This window comes from Sciurus vulgaris, assembly GCF_902686455.1.
Source record: "Sciurus vulgaris genome assembly, chromosome: 4".
In the NCBI taxonomy this organism is placed as follows: Eukaryota; Metazoa; Chordata; class Mammalia; order Rodentia; family Sciuridae; genus Sciurus; species Sciurus vulgaris.
The window spans coordinates 115,327,200-115,349,763 of NC_136464.1; positions in this window are offsets into that span (position 1 = coordinate 115,327,200).

Sequence of the window (22,564 nt, forward strand, 5' to 3'; positions counted from 1 at the left end):
CCAAATAGCTGGGACTACAGGTGCATGCCACCATGCCTAGAAGCAAAGCGGTTTAATTTATGTCTTCCCCAATGCTGGGGGCTGAACCCATGTCCTTGCATAAGCTAGGCAAGCGTTCTGCCACTGGTTACATGCTTATCCCTACAACAAAGGGGCTTTTAACTGAAGGGTGATACAGTCAGATTAACTTTCAGAAACATCACTCAGGTATTGTGTGGACCATGGGTTCATGGTATGGGGTGGGGAAGATGGGTTTTGTGATATTGGGAGAGATTCTATTGGCAGGGAGGCCAATTAAAAAAACAACACAGTAACTATTAAAATGATCCAGGTCTGAGACATTGAGGAAGTGAAATTCAATAGTAACAAATCAGTGGTTTTCAACAGGCTGGGTAAAAACTTTGCCTTCCAGGGGAAAACTGGTAATGCCTGAGATGTTTTTGGTTGTTCCAAGTGGAAGGGGAACACCACCAGAAGTTGGTAATGCTGCTAAACATCCCATAATGCATAGAACAACACTGCAGCAAAGAATGATGTGACCCAAAATGTCAGTAGTGTTAAGACCGAGAAACTCAGATGTAGATGGAAAAAATAAGCAGTCATGGGAGCATAAAGGAAGTAGATGCACTAGATGTGGTGACTGGTGGGTTGTCATGGGTAGAAGAGAGAGTAGTTTCTTTAGAGTGGTTCTCAGGTTTCTGATATGGGTGACTAGCATGGAAAAAAAAGAGGAGGAACATTGGTTTGGGGAAATGCTTGTGTGATTGGAAAGTACAGATATCCAGGAGGTAGATGGGAATATGAATCAGGAACTTAGAGATGATCTCTGATGGAGATAGAGATTTGGAAGCTTTTGGCATTAAGATGGCTGTGAATCTGGGTGTGCAATAGAGGTAACTTGCATCATTTCAGTAACGACGATACAGTCATTTACCAGTGACAAGTTCTGCTCCCTCTAATGTTGAAGTTTGAACACTAGAGAAGCACGCCAAGGCAAGTGTATTAAGTAGGTTTTATTTAAAAGTAGTAATAATACAGACTCTTCCTGGGAGGGAGAAGGGGGCCATGGCTGATGTTCTAAAGTCCCCAGAATTGAGCACACCCTATATTTTTTATAGGTTAAGGTCTCTTTTGTTCTCCAGTTCACTCCCCCCTTATCTCTTCTTCCTGCCTATGTGACTAGGCCTGGTTTTGCAGGTGAGATGTAAAAAGTGAGAAGCAGATGGGGAAGGGGGAGGGCCAAAGTGATTCAGTCAGGCAAGGGCCCAGTGGGCATCAATTAACATCTCCTGGTCTGTAGTTTGGACAAGGGCAACTAAATTTGGTAATCAATGGGCTCTGCAAATCTTTTTTTTTTTTTTTTTTTTTTTTTTTTGTGGTGCAGGGTCTTGTGCTTGGGAGGCATCTGTAGATCTTTGATATTCCATTCTCCCAGGGGCAGTCTCCACTTTCAGAGGCTGATGGCTTTCATGGCCTTCATTTCCTCGATTTGACTGATCCCCTATTTCTACACTAACTGCCTGTCTCCGATTCTGGCTTCAACGGGTTCGTTAACATCCCCGGCCTCCTTTCTAGTGAGGGTTGGGCTGTGAACTAGGTCTGGACTAGTGGCAGACACGTGTCCCCTTTCCCTTCCTTCCCCTGGCTCAGTGACTGGGGAGGCCATGTGTTCTAGAGGAGCTATGAACAGCGGAGGGCCGCTGCGCCTGTGTTGAATTTAGTGTGAGCAAAGAACCAACATGTTTACGGCCACTCAGATTTCAGAGTGTGATACAGCTTCTGACTTTGTTTATCCAGAAGGATAAATCCTATAACTGGCTGAGTTTCTGATTCTGTCTTGTATTAGTCAGGGTTCTCTAGAGGAACAGAATCAACAGGAAGTATGAGTATAAAAAGGGGATTTATTAGATTGGCTTACACCACCAGAAGCTGGATAGTCCACGATGGCCGTCTGCAGGCTGGAGAGCTGGAAGAACCAGTAGCTGCACAGTTCAAGAGGCGGAAGCCTCAGAACAAGTGGGATCAACAGTGCTATTCTCGTCCAAGATCAAAGGCTTCTGGAAACTACCTGGAGAATCACTTGCAGAATCCGCTTTGGAAGAGTGAAGAAGGGAGAGTCTGATATCCTCAGATGATCGAAGCAGCAATCAAGAAACTGTTCAAGAAGAGTTGACCTTGCATCTGCTGCTGCTTCCTTGTTCTTCCAACTTTTATTCCATCCAAGCCACCATCCTATTGGGCGGTGCTGCCCACAATTAGGGTGGGTCTTCACTTCGGTTTACTATCCCACATTCCAACCATTCCTAGATACACCCTCACTGATACACCCAGAAGCCTCTTAATTATAGGCATCTCTTCATCCAAACAAGTTGACAATTCAAACTAAGCATTACACTGTCTTTAGTGCTGAAATCTTAATCCAGTCTCTTCTAGGTCAGCTCAGTCATGTTATTTCCTCATACATATTTCCTTTCAGTTCTGAAGCTCCTGAGAGTCACAGTGTGGTGGGAATGGGAATTTGTCAAAGGGCATCTTGTGTGACATCCACTGATGTGTAGATTTGTGGATCTTAGATATTCTCACCAGTTCAAACTTGCCCTGCTGACATGTTATAATCCACCTGACCTTGTCACATAAGTCACACTGCTATCCAAAGCCCTAGTCATGACTATAGGACCGTGTGTTCTCCAAGCCCCATCTATACTACTTTCCTCTTGGGGTTCCTGAGGACTGTCTGTGGAGCTGACGTCACATCTGCTTTTGCTTCCCACAATTCCATCTCTACTCTCCCATGCCATGGCAGCTCAGAGGAACCCAGATGGATCAGGGACACTGGTTTCTCTCCTCCTAGATCCTTTTACTTACAGGGGATTTCTATCATCTTCCTTCACAGAGACTGAAGTGGGCGGGGGGTACAGGAAACTCACTTCTTGTGACTAATTACTTTCCTCCTAATTTTATTAGAAAAGAAGCTTTGGGCAGGTGCCTCAGGGAGAAGCAGAAAAAAAGAAAAAAAAAAAAGCGTTCTCCATCACTGTATCACTCTGTTGCTGTATCCAAGTCTCTCTGTCTCATCTCTGGCAGGTAAAACTTGTTCTAAAGCTGAGGACTTGATAACTTTGCTATTCATTCCTCTTTGTTTTCCACATGGGGTGGGTCACATGGTTAGGTCAAATTCTGGTGACCCAGATGACTTACTGGTTGAGGCAGGAACATCCCCTACTTGGGCAAGTGTAGCCATGGGAGCAGGTGAGGCCAATCACGGTGAAATATAGAGCAGTGCTCTTTGAACTTGAGTGATCAGAATCACATGAAGGGATTTAAAAACAGGCGATGGCCCCTTGCCCAGAATTTCTAATTTGTAGGTGTGAGATAGTGACTTGGTAATTTGCATTTAAGGTTCCCAGGTTTAGCAGACAAAATAAGGGAAACCCAATTAAATTTGAATTTCAAATAAACTATATATATATTAGGATAAGTAAATTTCCAGTATTGCATGGGACACAGTTGTCTTTATTTTTTAAAATCAAAAAACTTGTTCATTGCTTGTTGTCTGAAATTCAGATTGAACTGTCTTATAATTTAACTGGCAACCCGAATTGTAGTTTCAACAAGTTCCCTGGTAATGGCAATGTTGCTGGTTAGCTCGGTCCACAAATATAGACTCTCATAAAGATAGAGCCCTGGACAATACCAATATTGAACCAGCAAAAGAATCTGAGAAGGATCATAAGCGGAATTTAGCATGCCTTCTCATGAGCCAAAGGAGGGAAGTTTCAAAAACATGTAAAGATCCACAGAGTTGCTTGTCAGAGTTTGAGGAAAGCTGAGGCTTGAAAAGAAGACATTAGATTTGGCAATGAGGAGGTCTTTGGGGATCTTTGGCAAAGCATTTCGGCCCAGTCATGGACCAGGAGCCAGCTGGCTGCGATGAAGACAGAGTTAGTGTCATGATGGAAGGGACAGTGTGCAGGTGTGCCTGTGGTTATTTGGCAGGGAGTCTCTGTGAAGTACAGTAGAGGGGAAATGTGAAAATGTTCCTAGCCAGAGACGAAGCCAGTAGAGAAGGAATGTCTGAAATTAAAGAAGATTGAGAATAGCAAATGGAGCATAAGGAGGAGTAATTACCACCTGGGGAAACAGGAAGAAGATGAAGCTAGGAAGGAAAATGAGGAGGGTAGCAGCTCCATTTCATCACAGCAATGTATATCCACAAAGGATTAATTGCAATGCTGCCACTGTCCACGCTCTACTTGCAGGGCTCACTTATCACAGCGGAAATGACTGTGAAGCCGTAGCACTGAGGAGGCTCTATGATACATGAATACGCTTTATTAAAACTGAACGAAAACTACAAGGACATACACCAAGTGCCTGTCAAAAGTCCTTCGTGGAAAAGAGGAAAGACAGCAAAGCTTGTTTGAAATTGGATATGGGCTCAGCATCTCAGCCTGGGGCAACCAGTCAGATGTCAATTTTATAATTCTTCTGCCTCCTAAAGAATAAAGAATATATGCTCAGAGAAACCTCTGCTGATCTTGATGACGGTGCTACAAAGTAGAAAAATGGTGTGTGTGTGTTGGCATGTTGAGCAGTACATTGAAAAATTCTGTGGGCTTGATTTTTTCCTTTGCTGTAATTTATTCCTTGAGACCCTCTTTCATTTGTTTCCTTAGGACCATCTTGACAATTTTTCAGTTTGTTGTTCTCTTCTCCTTCTCCTCCTTCTCCTTCTCCCTCCCTCCCTCCCTCCCTCCCTCCCTTCCTTCCTTCCTCCCTTCCTTCCTTCCTTCCTCCCTCCCTCCCTCCCTCCCTCCCTCCCTTCCTCCCTCCCTTCCTTCCTTCCTTCCTTCCTTCCCTCCTTCCTTCCTTCCTTCACTCCTTCCCTCCTTCCTTCCTTCCTTCACTCCTTCCTTCCTTCCTTCACTCCTTCCCTCCACTCCTTCCCTCCTTCCTTCCTTCCTTCCCTCCTTCCTTCCTTCCTTCACTCCTTCCCTCCTTCCTTCCTTCCTTCACTCCTTCCTTCCTTCTTTCTCTCTCTCTTCCCTTCTCTTTTTGGTACTATGGACTGAGTCCACGGGTGACTTACCACTGAGCCACATTCCCAGTCCTCCTTGTTTTAAGACAGAGACTTGCTAAGTTGCTTTGGGCCTTGATTAATTGCTGAAGTTGGCCTCAAACTTTTGATCCTCCTGCCTCAGCCTCCTGAGTCACTGGGATTACAGGTGTACGCCACCACACAGCTTCTGACTTGGTTTGGTTCTCATGCACTTCCTTCTTGGGCTGTGCTTCACTGGCTGTGTTTCATCAAGAAACATTCCCACCTCTTTCTCATTGGATGGTCACTAAATTTTTCATCTTTGATTTTCCCATTTATTTCTGTGTTAAAATTTAAAACTTATCTTTATATATTAAGCAAACTACACCCCACCATTGAGCAATATTTTATTCTGTAGTATTCAAACCATCTCAGGCTCAATATATTTTGAGGGTCAGAGTTTTTCACACCATAGTCTTGGGACATTTTCCCCAGGCTCACTTCCAAATGTTTAGGGGAGATCTGGAAGGGCAGATCTGTGGCCCCTGTGACATGGGACCAAGGAGAGAATCATTTTGAGAAGTTCTGGAAAGTTCAAGGAGGCACCAAGGCAGAGTCACCAGGCTCCTTGTCCTCCACTATTGTATCACTTACCTTTCCTCTTTTGGGCTCAATGTAGACTGTATCTCCTGGCCATAGTACTTGGAGGTGGGTTATTGACACAAAGAAGCAGTGCCTGCCCCCAGGCTCCTCCTTGCAGAGGGAGCTTGCTGAAGTCAACGAGGCCCAGTGGATCATGGGTGGAAAGTGCAGCAAAGAGCCCAGAGACTATACAGGTGATTTGTTCTCTCTCTGCCAGGAAAGGCTTTGAGGTCTAGAGTTGATATTCATATCTTATCCTCACTGTTTTAAACATCAGCTCCAGAATGCATGCTCCTCCCCCTTAGTCTTCTCTATTTGTATTTGACTTAAGGACCTTTTTTTTTTAGAAATGTTGAGTTAGGTGTTTTCATCATTGTGTGGATGTCAGAGTGTACTTACAGAAACCTAGGTGGTATGACCTGCTACACTCCTAGGCTATAATGGCATCTGTTGTCACGGGTGCAGCCTACTGTTGACTGAAAGGTATTTAGGCAGTCATGACTGTATTTATATTTAACATATGGGAGGTTTGATGCTCAGTTTTAAAATTGAATAAATGCATTATTTAATAAGCAATATTTATTCAATACATATTCATATATTAAATAAACCTTAATGACATTCATTAAATATTATTTAGCAACATTCATTATTAAGAAAACCACTTGTTAATAGTTATTTAATAAATCATTTTTTATTTTTATTAATATAGTTTTAAAATACAGAAGCTACTGAATCTGGAAATGGCTATGTTCTCTCACACAGTGAAGTAACCAAGTATTGCCTATAAGAACGTTCACACATGGTGATCCCTTCCTGTACCTGCCAGTGTCCTTGGATCTTTCTTTAATGTGAATGTCCAAAGCAGAGGGCCAGGGCTCCTTTGCAGCAATGATCGGGCTTTGATGCCAATCCAGTGGGCACCAGTAGCTACCCTCCTGACCCCTTCCCAGCTTAGCTGAGGAGTTTTTGGGGAGAATTTTACAATATTACAAACTGATACTACCACCTCCATCGCTCTGCCCTCTCCTGGGAGTTTCCCAGGGTCGTTGACTGAAATGCATGAACTGCCCCAGATCAAGAAGTAGAAGGGAGCCTTATGTGTATTTTTTGGCCAGAAAAATCTGGCAATTATATGATGCCCTTTGTTGAATAGGGAGGTAAGATAATGTATTAAGCAGTTCATTATCGTATTTCGGAGAGAGATGATTTTGCTATCCATTGAGATTAAGTTTCCAACTTGTGTAATTTTGAAAAAGGAAATTCCAAGTTGGGGATACGTGTTTCCTCCTCCCCTCAGTTGTTAAAGTGGTCTGCTTATCTGAAAGAAGTCGAGACGTGCTTGTCCGAATGTCTCAATGTAATATGTGCAGTATTTGGTTGAATCTGAATACCTCCAAACTAACCTTGGACGCAGGAAAACAAAGAAAAAAAATCAAGTAAGCAAGAAAGCTATGACAAGTTCAGGTTCTTTAAACCTCAGCAGTGTTTCTGTCCACTAAAAATAACACCTCCCACTTTTATGAAGTTCTTTCATTTCTCTTCTTTATTCATCCTACTTCTCTGTGAGTGGAAATGGCCTTATTTTGACTCACAACAAAGAAAGCTCACTTGAGTGAAGGTGGGCTCTTCTCTCCCCTCTCATCCGGACCAGAACCACAGCCCAAAGTTACTGCCTGGCTGGCTGGAGGCCACAGGGTGCAAAGTTTCAGTTACTCCAGATGAATAAGTAAGTTCTGGAGACTTAACATATAGCATGGTGACTACCTTATAACACTGTATTGTGTACTTGGACTTTTCTTGTTCTTGTTCTTTTTTCTTTTGTACCAGGGATTGAACCCAGAGGTACTTAACCACTGAGTCACATTCCCAGGCCCCCTTCCTTTAAAAATTTTTTTTGTTTTGAGACAGGGTCTCATTAAGTTGCTTAGGGCCTTGCTAAATTGCTTAGGCTCTCTTTGAACTTGTGATCCTCCTGCCTCAGCCTCTGGAGCTACTGGGATTATAGGTGTGCACCACCACACATGGCTGTACTTGGAATTTTCTAAGAGAGTAGATTTTTCTAAGACAGCTCTCACTACATGAGATGTTGGATATTTAAATTAGCTTTATTGTATAATTTCACAATGTATTATGTGTAATTTGAACATTGTGTCCCACACCATTAACATATGTGATTTTTATTTATTAACTACATCTCAGTAAAGTTGGAAAAAGGTCACTTGACTGGTATACCTAAGAACAAATGGCCAGGGAAGGCATTTCTCTCTTTCATATCAGAAGCACAGGAAGTTACGGTTTCTCCATTTCGAAGTGTGGTTCAACAAAGCATGCTGATTTAGTTCTGTAGGTGTTGATGATATTTATTTTATGGAAAGGTATTTTGAGGTCACTGAACCACACAAATATGTCAAGACTAGAGATATAGAAAGAAAAAACAATTAGCATGTGAAAGAATGAGTCTCAATTTATACTTTAAACAAGAGATTGTTGTTTCAATACAGTTTGATTAGAGTGGTTGCTCTCAGTTACACCTGATGGGTTGGGTCACCGACTCTGTGATTGGATCACTGAAAGGATTTCAGTGACATTGACACTGATAATAAGCTGGTGTCTACTGATGGTCAGACTGGATGCTTTCTGTGTCTGTCCCAGTCTGACCTTTTAGGTCTCATAGAGATCCTATGAAGTAGTACCATTATTGTCCCCTTTTTATACCTGGGCCATCCAAGCTTAGAGAGCAAAGGTAATTTGCCTAAGGACACACAGTCAAGTGGCAGAACCAGGACTTTAACTCAAATCTTTCTGACTGCAGAGCCCAGGCTCTGCTACATTCATGTGATTGACAGTCTAGGGAAGAAGTGGAAATGTGCGAACTGCTATTGCATAGGGCAGATTGTGGTAGGTGACAGTGGAAGGAATGGTGAACCCCGGCTGGCAGGGACAGATGGGTAGCCAGTTGCTTGCCTGATGTCCATTCTCTTTCCCACGAGCTCTCTGGTTTTTTTACTGGCCCATTGCTTATGGAATGTGAATTATATTTCCTTCCTTGCTGCTAGATATCAGTGCATCTAATATATTTGGCACAGGAGTGGATCATATTTTAACTCCCCCTTTTTATTGACAAAATTATTTTCAGAAATAGTAGTGAGATGAAACGAGAAATAGTGGTCAGAAAAGAAACATGGTGAGCATTTTCTTTTATTTACTTTGACTATATAATCCTATCAGTACACAAATGCTACAGAAAAACGAAAAAAAGGGAATGAATTAATAAATTTAAGTCTTATTAGTGATCCTTTTTGAAAAGAAGAATTTACGTACATATTTTCTGCCATAGTAATGGATGATGTTACAGATATTTAAAAGTTCTTGAAATAATCTCAGGGAAATACTGACTTCTTCCTCATGAAAGAAACACTCTTTTGCTCAAATTAGTACTCTTAGATACACAATTGTTAAATTAAACCTAGGGTCATCTACAAACCTACTTTACTAACATACCTAAGATAGCTAATTAAATCTGCACATTTAACTGGGTACATTTGGGTACCAATAAATTGGAAAGTTTTAAAATTGGTTTTGTTTTGTTTTAAATTCTTGAATATATCGAACATTTATATATTTTATTTGAAAATAGTCAAAGCACATAAAATTAACTCCAAATCTGTAATTTCCATGATGAACATCCACCATAGGAATTGACCATACCAGCATTTCAAAAACCGGAAACGTTTCAATAAATGTGATTGAAATACTTCCTACAGTCGGCCGCCCGGTGGGTGCAATTCAGTTTCCTACCACTAGATGGTACTCTTCCTCCATCGTTTCTGAACGTGCTCAAAAGCAAAGGATACAAAATCAATCTAGTTCTTTTACCTCTTGGCTTCTATTTAAACAGGAGATATGACTTCATCTTGCTCATTTACTCATTATTGTTGCTATGCGGTAGTTTTAAAGTAGTTGGCTAAGCGCTCCACACTGTAGAAAGTGAAATTTACATCTGCCTTCTACCATACCACATTTCAGAAAACAAAATACCACCGATAGGAGTTGTTATTTCTTATTGATCTAAGGAAAACACAGGGTTAATCTCATTTTTAATCATTATCATCATCATCTCATTTTTAATCACATTAAAAAGATAGTTAACATGCCAATGATTTCTTCTTGGAAAGGTAGCATATTGTCCTATCTAAACAAATTTACATGTGAGATAATAAAAAAAAAAATTCTAAGTTATTGGTTATATATTTTCATCAAAGTGATTATTATTGATACAGTGGCTATCTGTGAAGGAGGAAATGTGTAAGATCTGTTTATAGTCCCATGATAAATGTTTGGAATAGAAGGGAAGCAGCTGAGAGTTGGGGATCCCTGTTGTACCTGTGTGGGGCATTTCTGTACCCCAGTGCTTACGCATGCCTAGTAAGCAATTCTGAAGATGAAGAGGACACAAACCACCTTCATACTTACATCCACTGGGCCTTTTTGGGAAGAGATTTATACATTTTACTAAGCTGTCCGGCTATAAGTTCAGCAATTCTAAATATGAAACCTTTAATTTTCTCTCCCTAATGGATAAACATGTGCAGCAGGAAATAAAGTAAAATACATTATGATTTAAAAATTAAAACCAACCAATAGGTTGGTTTAACAGCTCATTTGTTTCAGATACAAAAACCAAATGAAAAGACCTTTGTTTTATGGAAACTCAAGGGTTCCATGAGTTTGGTTTGAATGTCATTTGTCCCCCCAGGGCGCATGTGCTGGAGGCTTGTTTCCCAGTGTGACAGTATTAAGAGGGTAGTGGGGACCCTCGAGTGGTGGGGTCTAGTGGGAAGTGGTTAGATCATGGAGGGCACTGCCTCTAAAGGGATTAGTGTAGTTTTCATGAGACCCGGTTAGTTTGTAAGAGTGAGGTGTCATAAAGAAGTCCTCCCCACGAGTTTGCCCTGTTCTGCATGTGGCCATTTCCCTTCTATTTCTCTGCTGTGTGGTGACACAGCCATGAAGGGGACCCCTGCCAGAGGCCAAACAGATGGCTATGTGATCTTGGTCTTTTAGCTCCTGAAAGGGTGAGCTAAATAAATCTTGTTATTAATCCCAGCCTAGGGTACTTTGGTTATAGCAACAGAAAACATGAATACAGTAGGGCTGGTGGGGAAGAGAGCTGGTCAGACATGTAAACAGAAAAGCGATACAGTTATTTTCATGGGGCCATCTTTCATTTGGATGTGATGACAAACATGAACATTAAGGACCTTTGGGTAATGGAAACACATCTTGAAGTTAAGTGGACAGTGTTCCCCTGTTGGAATAGATGTGCTGCTGAACCTGCTGTCCATTGCCTATCAGCCCTCCAGGTAGATGGTCCCCCTGCCTACTCTTGTTATTCAGTTTGGGCCGGAGAGATTGATGTGACAACATTGGGCGAGACTTCTAGGACAGGTAGGTTGCCAGGTGCTGCCCAGCTTCCTCCTGACCATCAGCACATGCCCTGGGTGTGTGTGGTGGGCTCTATTCCCATTCTTTCTAACTGGATCAAGGAAGAGGTGGAAATCAAACCAGCACTTGGTTTTTGTTTTATTGGTATCTGTTGAGTCTAGTCTCCAGTTAAGGGCCCATTCTAACAATAGGAACAAAAATATGCTTTTTGATCTAATTTTGGAAGTAGGAAATTAGTCTTTAGTTAGAGATAGAAACAACATGATAGTCATATTTAGTGATTGGACCTCTTTTATGCAGGCAAAAGTACAAGTGACTGAAAAAGGTTACTCCTGAAGGTGGAAAGAATTTAAGTAAAAGGAATATTGATTAATCTGGGAGAAGCTGAAAAGTCCCAGTGACTCAGCTGTGGGATTCAGACAGGGGTTGTTAATAAAGGAGGCTGAAGGGGTACAGAGGGAGGCTGGAGGTAAGAAGTGATCCTCCCACTGTCCCCTCTGGGCTGGAAACCCCTGCTGGCTCCATGAACTCCTCCTTTGGATATTGGAGGGTAATACTATGTCTTTAAAGGCGATTTTGAGAAAGTCCCACTCTGTCCTCATTTCCCTCTTTTACAGTTTTGATTCCTTCCACCATTTGAATCACCCCCTTGTCTATATCTTCCTGGGTAAATCCAACTCCTCACTTCATCTGAGCTCCTGAAAATAGCTGGGGGAAAACATGTGCCTTTGGATGTTCCCCTAACAGGGTTCGTTATTATTGCTTTACCCAGGGTGGGACAAAAAGAGAGTTTGCTCTCTATTTCCCTTGATTGAACATCTGAAGGTTCAAAGAGACGTTTAAAGATCCAACACAGGTTAGTGCCTATTTAGCCTTCCGAAAGTGCACTGACAAAGCATTCACGGACAATCATTTGATCACTTGGAATGCCTGCCCAACTAAGGGGAAAATTAAAAGAACAGGGCTTATTTGAAACTTCTTATAAGGAGTAAGTGATTATATCAATATCTTAAAGATGTTCAGTTTAAGCAGGTTGAATATCCATTCATTATTTTCTTAGTGATATTATTCTTCTTGGCAAAATCTCCATGAAATGAAGGAAAATTTTAACTGAGGCCAGGTTATTAATCAGTCAAGTTTATTTATTCATTCTGCCAATATTTGTTGAGTGTGCTTTATAAAGGTGAAAAACAGAGGGTTGAAAATCCATAGTAAAACTTATTTAACATCTGTATCCTTTGATGGAGATTGTTTCGACAAAGGGGATCAGATAATTCAAATATGTAACAAGTTTTTAACAGCTCTGCCACTGTCCTTGAGTATTTTTAAGGGCATCTGGTCTTATATTTAATTGGGTAGGGTAAAGTTTAATTTTCAAATTTTGACATGCCACATGCTGGGTCAATTCTTGAGATAAATAAAGCTCTTTATTTCCATCTGTATTATCTCTATATCTCTATGGATGAGATCTTTGTAAACACTTATGAATGCAGGGTAATAGACTTTAGCCTAAGGGTAAATAATCAGAAGACTGACAAAAACGTGACTCCTTTAATTTTTTAAAAATAGACTTTTTTAGCCAGATGCAATGACAAATACCTGTAATCCTGGTGACACAGGAGGCTGAGGCAGGAGTATCCCAAGTTCGAGGCCAGATTCAGCAACTTAGCAAGGACCTAAGCAATTTAGTGAGACTGTGTCTCAAAATAAAAAAATAAAAAGGACTGGGGATGTGGTTCAGTGCCCTGGGCTCAATACCCAGTACCCAAAGCAAACAAACAAAAAATGTCTTAGAGAAATTTTAGGTTTACATAAAAATTGAACAGAGAGGAATCTGCACACTATCATCCTAACCCCTCAGTTTCTTGCATTATTAACATCTTGCACTGGTGTGGTACGTTTATTAATTGATGAGCTACTATGGATGTTATTATTAACTAAAGTCTATATTTTATTAGGATTCACAGTTATATGGGTTTTGCAAAATGCATGATGACAGTTTCAATTTTTTATCCAGCATAAGGACTAAATAATATAAGGTTTTAATAGAATGAGTAGGTGAGAAGCCAATATAATTTAAAAAAATCAATTTGTGTAATAAGATGATTTAAATCATGTGAATTGGTGCTATTTTATTTAATAGGTTTTTACTCCCACTGTAACATACTTAGAAATGTAGATTAATTAGTAATATGTGTTATAATTGTGTAGTTGGATTTATTGAAATAAATGAATAACACTGATTATAAAACTCCAGGCAAATGTTTGGTAATAATGAGAAAACTGTCTTTACATTTAGTGGAAGATTTAACAAGAAAAAATTGTGTCATTTTTATTCAATCTGCTAGGTGCTGGATATTGGAGCACCTAAGGCATATTTGTACGGGTCCTTGGATGTTGGGAGTATATAAGATGTGTTAGCTGTTGGTAGAGTCTAAGTTCTCGAACATGAAAGCTGTCAAAGCAAGTTTTGATTCCTGAAAATGGGAGAGAAGATAGGAGAAAAATGCCTATTTTTGTGCAGGCAGTTAGCAAAGAAGATCGTTGTGTGAAATAGATCACCTCCTGCAGTTCCTCAACCTGAGTCACGGATGCCTTCTCTGCTAGCTCCATGCAGTGCTGGCGACTCAGTGTGTGAACTTTCTCCTCAGTGGAGGGCTCCAGTTGTTCAGAAGGTTTTTCTTAAGCTACATCTGAACATTTCCTTTCAATACCTTCTACATGTGTATCCTAGTTTTGCCCTGTGGTGTTGGAAAGAATATCATGGAGCTAAGGTCTGAATGTGTTCACTCCAGATTCATAGGTTGAAACCTGATCCCCGTGCAATGGCATTCAGAAGTGGGGCTTTGGAGGGGTAACCTCTTCCTCGTGAATTAAAGTCCTGAGGGAGCTTGCTTGTCCTTTCCACCAACTGAAGATACAGAGAGAAGGTGCCATCTCTGGACCAGGAAATGGGCCCTTACCATGTACCAAATCTATCAGGTACTTCATTTTGTATTTCCTAGCCTCAAGAACGGTGATATACAAATTTCTCTTGTTTATTAGCCACCTAACTTATAGTATTTTTTTTAGAGCAGCAGAAAAAGAATAAGACAGACTGTCATGGTGCCTCTAAAAGCATTTACTTCTAGGTCATTCCACTATATTCCAGGCAAAATAAAAAATAATTGCCACCACATTGTTTGGGGTTCTACACAACCTTGCTAATGCTCCTTCAAATGTATCCTTGCTTATTAAGATGTGATGGCTGGTATCAAAGATACACAAATGTCAGGTGTAGTTATTGTGTTTCTATAATTACAGGCTTAGCTTTGATCTGTAAAAACAAGGGGTTTAACCTGAAGAATTTCTTAGGTCCTTTGCACCTCTTAAAAGCCATTGTGTGTGGTGTGTGTAGGTATGTGTGTTACAGAGTGGCCGTCACCTTGGCTTCCTGCACTTACGGGTGGTGCAGAATCCAATTCACTTGTCATGTGCACTGCTGCTGCTTTGCAACTTAGTTACCCTCCTTACGACCTCTCTTGCTTGTTTCTCTTTGCTGATGAAACCTGTGTGGATGATTTTGAATAATAATTTTGTATCTGTTAAGTTAGGTAGCCCACCAAGTTCTGTCTCATCTGGAATTTTCTTACCATGATTCTCATGCAGTCCTTTAATTTGTTGATGAAATAAAAGTTCAGTGGAAAGGTTAACATAGAATATGGTTTCTATCCCTTCCTCTTCAGCTGAACTTTGTTTTGTCCATCTTTTGATGAATATTTGAATATTTCTCCTTAACCAACAATGTGTCCATCTAACTGATGTTATCATCCAGCCAAACTTTCTCTTGCCCAAAAGAATATCATGAATGATATGTCAAATACTTTGGAAAATATAATGTACTGTCTCTACAGCACAACGACAATGCATGAGGTTAGCGATGCTGAAGAGATGCATTTTGTTTGACCCAACTTACTTGAGTCGTGCTGTATATATTGTTTCTTTTGTTTCTCCTGTCCCCTGACTCAGGTAGATGACTTTCCTCCCTGTGACCTTCATTTGTGACCCATGCAACTCCTGCCAGCCCCTTTAAGGTTTAGCATTCTTTGAGACCATTTGCTTACTGTGAAATATGATGGCATATTTTGGTAGCAACTGAAAAGCAAGTTGCTCATCGCTAGTTGCTCACTTTGATATTGTATAGGTTCTCATAGGTCATGGATCTGTGGCACCATCTATGGCTTCTGGTGAGATCAAGCACATAGCAGTTGCTTTATACATATTCAAAAGGTTGCTGAAATCATGTGAAGAGGAACTAAAGTTTTACTGAACTATTGACATTTCTTCCAGTGAAATCCGCTGCTGCTACCCTGTGAAATGGCTGTTTCCTTTGCATCCTGCACAAACGCTCTTCCTCTTGGGAGCCTGTAGGCTGCAGTGAAACACCACAGTTATTTGGGGTGGTGTTCTTGCCCTCTTCAGGCTCAGTTCTTCGTCACTTTCTGGTCTATGTCCCTGAATTGGGCATAAAGAGGAAATCATTGTCTTTGGACTCTGAGGACACCTGATGTGTTCATTTTGTGGGATAAAATTCTTTACATCATCTCATTCAATCTCACAACAGTCTGGTGAGGAAGGTGTTTTTGCTCCAATGTAAGATATAAATATTATGTTTGGAAGATTTAAATAAACTTTCCCAATATCTTATATTTGAAATAAATCCAGGAGAAGAATATAGGATCATTGAACTCCAGAATACATGATTTTCCCATCCATACTTTACTGTCGGAAAAGAAATACATTTTCTAAAAGTTAATCGTATTAAGTCAAATAAATTTAAGGCTTAGCATTCTTTGAGGCCATTTGCTTACTGTGAAATATGATGGCATATTTCAGTAGCAACTAAAAAGCAAGTTGAGGAAAGGTTTTTTTTCTCCCCTTAATTATATCAAACAAATGATTTTAGAATTACATAAAAGTCCACCATTATGGTCTAGCCAGTGGCTTGGCTTCTTATCCAAACCTCACAGTGAAATATGCAGACTCTCTGGAACCACATATTAAAATCTCTGCAGTTGAATCAGCCCTTCTTCTTTCTGAGTAATCTAAACTCAATACCATTCAGCATATCAGAGAACCCCAGGGATGAGATCTTTAAACCCCAAAGTCAAAAGTGACTGTGACTGACTACCTGATAATCATCACCTTAGTTTCACATTCCTGAAAACTGGTTTACTTCTAATTTATTTTCAGGCATGTGAGTCTGTCCTGGAGTGAGGTACCATGTTTTGGAGCATTATAAAAAGAAATCAGCCCCAAAGTTGGCATGAGGAAAAACACAATAGGAAGATGTTCTTGTGTGAACTAGAGTTGAGGAAAAGTTCTAAACAGATGGGCTAAAAAATGGTGATCCAGCATCTCCCAAATAAGTGTATGATCTCCACGGTGACATTTTGAAGGACAATTCTCATTTAGGGGGTTAAATTGAGCCAATTTGACATGACTGCTGAAGAGTGTGTGGCACACTGAAGATGGAGGCAGGAAGCATCCATGTCCCTCCCAGCACTGCATACCAGCTACTAGACAGTCACCATTGCACCCCACTACTATCAGAGAGGCACCTTCAGTGACCTATTTTTTTTTTTTTTGAATTTTTTATCTTCATTTGTAATACAGGTTGGATAACTCCTCCTTGAATTACTGAACCCAACAAAGTTTTAGAATGTCACAACTCATGAATGGCTAACCTCCAAGTTTAATATCACAATTTGAAACCAAGGCCTTCAAATACTTATGAAATGTCAGTGATGTTAATAATTAGTCTTGGTCAGAAATTCCAGAACCACCTGTGTGTGTGTGTGTGGGGGGGTGTCCAGCTTTTGTGTGTGTGTGTGTGTGCGCAGTTTGATATTCAATGCCAAAAGTTGAGTGCATTTGTTGAGTTTTATGAGTCCCTGAAGACCAGCAGATACTGCTCGCTTTTGAGTAACAGAACCCAGGTCTCAGCAGTTTCCACAGACCCACTTTATCCTTGTCTAGAGTTAATGAGATCAGAATGAAACCAAATAAACACACCAAGAGCCCAGTGCTTTGCAAACCATAATGGTATTTTAGAGAGCCAGAAATAAAGTCATGTGTATTGTGTTCAGAACCGAATTGGACAAAGATTAGGACATAGTGTGTCATTTCTATCCATGGGCTCAAATACGTCCTTGGAGATTCTCACTTGAGCCAAGTTTGTGCCATGTGACAGAAGGCAGAAGGCAGAATTAGGAGCCAAAAAAAGGTTTTCCTAACCCTATTCTTTCACACTGGCTACTTGAGTTTCTGGTTACCATTATTGCAGGACATAACATACAGACTTTAGAGTACCATTTGTGCCTCTAGCGGTGATAAATAGCTGCATTATTTTGACCAAGTCATCTACCCATCCTTTGCTGTGGGTTTCTCCTCTGTAAAGAGGGGAAAAATATAGAACCTACTTCTTAATATGAATAAAGCACTCCTAGAGGCAAGAGGATATCAAATGCAGTGTTTAAAAGCACAGATTCTAAAGTTAGACAGCCTGGATTCAAATCTCAGCTTCACTACTTATCTGCTGTATGATCCTGGGGAAATTGGTTAACTTCTCTGTGCCTTAGCTTCTCATCCCCAAATTGAACAATAATAGTATCAACCTGATAGTGATACTGTGAGAAAATAAATGAGTTAGTAATGAGTTAATAAATGAGTTAATAAATGCGCGGTTCTATAAACAGTCCTGGCATACAGTAAGTGCTATATAAATACTTGCTATTAGATCATTACTGGTTTCCTGGAAAAGCTTCAAACATTGTTTTTGAGGAAATGGAAATAAAAATGAAAACACTTCCAACATTTTGTTCCTTTGGTTCTAGTAAGTATAAAAATCATACAACAGGGATAAGCATTCCATGTTGGAACATTCTTCATTTCCTAGTATTCTGGCAATGTCCTTCATAGAACTTTTTATCTCTCATTTAAGATTAGATATAAGTATATCTTTTGCCAAATCCTTATTAAGATCATTTGCTTCCAAATTTAAACTTAGTGTTATTTAGTTAATCTCTGTACCCAATTTGTTTCTCTGAAGGCAAAAAGCCAATGGTTCCTAAAAGCCAGCATACAGAAAAGATGGACGTGCATTCTGAGGATGACAAATGCAGCCAGCATTTCTTCAGGACAATTTCTGATTCTGCCACTCCCCCCCTTTCCCTACAGCATTCATTTTAATGTTTCTGTCATTCATTTATTCATCCAACATTTATTGAGCAGACTTGTCAGGCACCATGATAAGCGGTGGAAAATAATGATTCCGACAGCTGAATGGTGTTTTATAGCTCACAGATCATTTTCACGTATATTAAATTCATTCAACCCTCAGAGGCACTCACTTCACTTCGCCCCAGGTATTCCTCCCCTTTAAGCTTTATGTTTATCTTCGTGTTCCTCTGTTCCTTTCCTCAAACCTTTGGTGTGCAGAACATTGAGTAAGTGCTTTAGTCAGGTAGAGAAGTGGTTGGAAGAGTAGGTGGTAGGATGGAATGAGATAAGAATTTAGGTCTAGAGGTGTTTCCAGTATCCTACACCCAGAAGCAAAGGACAAAGTACTAGTAAAGCATGCTGACTCTTGGGAGCGTACAGAGTCATCTGAACAGGAACAACAACCATCAATGTATCCAGTGCTAGAAACTCGGTTGAACAAGATTGGGATCTTAATTAGAAGAAGTTATACTCCATTTATGTATAATATGTCAAAATACACTCTGCTTTCATGTACATCTTAAAAAAAAAACTGCATTGAGACTAAGCACAGGGCGAGTGGTTTTCCAATCCTCCTGGACCCTCTTCCAGTTACGCATATTTAGCATACTGGACATGCTGAAGAATTATAACCTACCCCTGCACCCCAAACACCCAGGCCCTCTAGTCCCAATATCAAAGTTCCTCAGTCACATTTCCTCTCAAATTTTGTGATACCAACCAACAGACAAGAACAGAACACAGAAAAATTAACCAGAAATTTATTCTTTGTTTCAAACCACAGTTTCATTCATTATTGCAACTCATGCATAATCTGGCTTCACAAGGAAGCACCAACAGTTTTTCTGCAGTAAACTCTCGGGGTGGATGAATACTGGGTGTGCTGCTTGCATATTGGTCCATGGTACCTCTCACATCTGAGTCTGCATCAAATGACCACTTCAAGGTACCTTGGAGGTTCTCAGGATAAAGCAGTTGATGCAGTCCATACGCTTCTGTAAGACAAATGCTCTTCCTCCAGAATATTCCATGGCTGTCTCTTATCATGAAGCACAAATGTCACTTTTGTGGAGAGCCCTTCCCTAGGCACTCTGGCAGTATCCCCACAGTCCTCCCTCCATCTCATTTCATGATATTGTTTTCTTTATGACACTTATCCCCACCTGAAATGCACTTACAGATATATATATATATATATATATATATATATATATATATATATATATTTCCCACATAAGGCTGTAGACTCTAAGAGTGTAGTGATTATATTTTAACATACTGTCTGAAACATAACAGTAGGCTGTTTTGATTTGAATATGAAATGTCTCCCCAAAGCTCAGGTGTTGAAGGCTTGGTCCCCAATGCAGCAGTGGTAAGAAGTGGGGCCTTTGGAGGTGATTGGATCATGAGGGTTTGAACCTTGTCAAAGGATTCATTCATTAATGGATTCATAGCTTAATGGGTTATTGGGAGGTAGAGGAACCTTTAAAAGGTAAAGCCTAGTTAGACGAAGTAGGTCACTGGGAACATGCCTTGAAGGGTATATTTTGAGATACTTTTTTTCTCTCTCTCTTCCTTGCTTCCTGACCACAGCTTTGCACCACCACACACTCCCCCCCCCCCCACCATGTTCTGCCTCACCACAGGCCCAGAAATAACAGAGCCAAGTGACCATGGACTGAAACCTTTGAAACCATTAGCCAAAATAAAATTTTCCTCCTATAAGATGATTTTCTCAGGTGTTTTGTCACAGTAACGGAAAGTTGATTAACATATAGACCCTGAATAAACATTGGTGGAATGAATAAATGAACAACAGATATATTATATACCTGCATATGCCAGCTCTATTCTAATTACTGGGGAAGTAACAATGAATCAAACAGACAAAAATCTCTGAACTCTTTTTTGAGTTTACATTCTAGTGCAAGGCAACAGACAATCAACAAACAAGGTAGGGAACGGGGAAGCTTCTAGAGTATGACTGCATTGTACTGAAGTGGATGATCAAGAAAGGAGACCTGACAGTGAAAGGGGAGGCACCTGAATCTGGACAGTAATGTATATGGGAGGAGGGAATGAGTCTTTTAGGCAAAGGAAAAAGGAAGGGCAAAGGCCCTGAGAAAACAGGAAGGGGGCTTTGTGGTTAAAGCTAGTGACCTCCTTGGAGATCCTCAGAGAGGCCTGAGTGTGATGGCTCAGATCATACAGGCTTGCAGGCCACTGAAAGGACTTTGGTTCTTGCTCTTATGGGAGATGCCAAGCCACTGTGTGGCTCTGAGCAGTGACATACCTGATATAGGTTATAACAAGATCCCTGATTTGGTTCTGGTGATAGAAGATTAGGGAACAAGGGGGGAAGCAGCTAGGACACAGAGAGAAGAGGTGATGGTGCCTTGGTTCAGGGAGGTGGTGAAACTCGTTAATAGTCTGGAAGGATCTTGCAGGTAGAGCTGACAAGATTTGCTGATATGAAGAATAAAATAATGATTAAAACAGATGTACAGAATTGATACAGAGAAGGCTTTTTTTGGATTTATAGAAAAGACGGATCTCTTCAGGCCTGTGACAAATGTTATAACACAGCACAACCACCTAGAAACTCAAGTGTTGGAACTTGGAACTTTTGTGTTATCTATTATTTATCCCAAAGAACAGTACAAAGAGTGGTAAAATATATTCAGTATCAAAATCTGTACTTGCAATTAAGCAAGCTGGTTTGGGGCTTGATCTTATTTCAGTGCACTGACATGAGTGTGATAATTGTTGAGCAGACATAAACATTTCAAAATGGAAATGACACTTATCCGTGAGGAGACTATGAAGCTCACTGGGTAGTTACACAAAAGGGTAAACATTATTAGCCAGAACAAAGATTCTTGCCAGATTTATCCTGATTGACGTCCTGTACCTCAAACTGAAAACCCGCACAGATCTGTGACCCTTTGCCTGCTGGGCTATACTGAAAGCCCCTTGGAGATTATCAAACCTTGCATTTTTCACTACCTGGCATCCAGGAAATAGAAGTTGCACAGCAAATATTCATTGACCCAATGATTTCTCAATATCCTTTTCTATCCTCTCTTCTTGAATCGCTGATGCATTTATTTATTATTTACCAAAGTCAGTGATCAGCTAATCGCTTATAAATATGAAATTTCAGAATATGCTGAGCGAAAAGGTAGGATGTGTGTAGTGGGCTGCAATTAGTGAATGTGAATGTGCAGGAGCGAGAGAAAAACGGGCAAGATCTACACGAGGGTTTTTTAAACATAAAAATATCCCTCCCTGAGATTGGAAGTAACCTGGAAAAGACTTAACAGAAAGATGAAAAGTGAAAGAGCAAGGCACCTGGACCACTGGGAAGATAAATACACAGGCACTGAAAGGTGGTTTTAAAAATTACGTTCGATCTGAGTTTTCTGGCACAATTCACCAATTACTGAAGGGAAACCGTGGCCTTATTATTCTCTGTTTCTTAACGTCTGGCCACGAAGGTGCGGCAGGGCGGAGGCCGTTTGGTCTTCCTCATGGGGACGCGCCCCAAAGTCACACTTTTTGCCCATCCAGGTTCCCTCCATTTCAATTTCAGCTCATCGCCTCCCATTCTGAGGTTTTCAGACCAATGATTTTGACTATGTGCCCTGAAAAACTATCTGAGAACGTCCTACGACAGGACTGAGGTTATTAGCTCTTTGTTTCTAGAGATTTTTCGAGGCTAAACGGCATCAACGTGAGCAAAATCTGGCTGTTTCCAGGTTCAGGCGGTCTGTCTCTCCAAGCTTTGTGTTTCTTTCGAGAACTTCCAGTGACTGTGGCAGCACCACAGCTGCACTGTTTGCAGCAGCCAGTTCTGGAGACCGCGGGACTGGCGGCAGTCACCCATTTCCATTGCTGGGGTGGGAGACTCCCAAAAGTTTACTTCCTCTTTCCAGAGTCCTGGGTGTGGGTGAGGTTAACAGGGGAGGGGGCCTGGCGACTGCCCCTCCAAAGAACAGCCATTTTCCTAAGCGGCCAGTCGCAGCTCGCCCCATCCATTCGAAAGAGGGAGAAAGTTGGGCCGAGTGGGGAGCGAGGGGAGGGCCGGCGGACGGGAGTTGGGTTGCCCCCAGAGCGCGAGCCGGGGTGGAGCCAGCAGCCCCGTGCGGCGTCAGCGTTTAAGATGCAGATCGATTC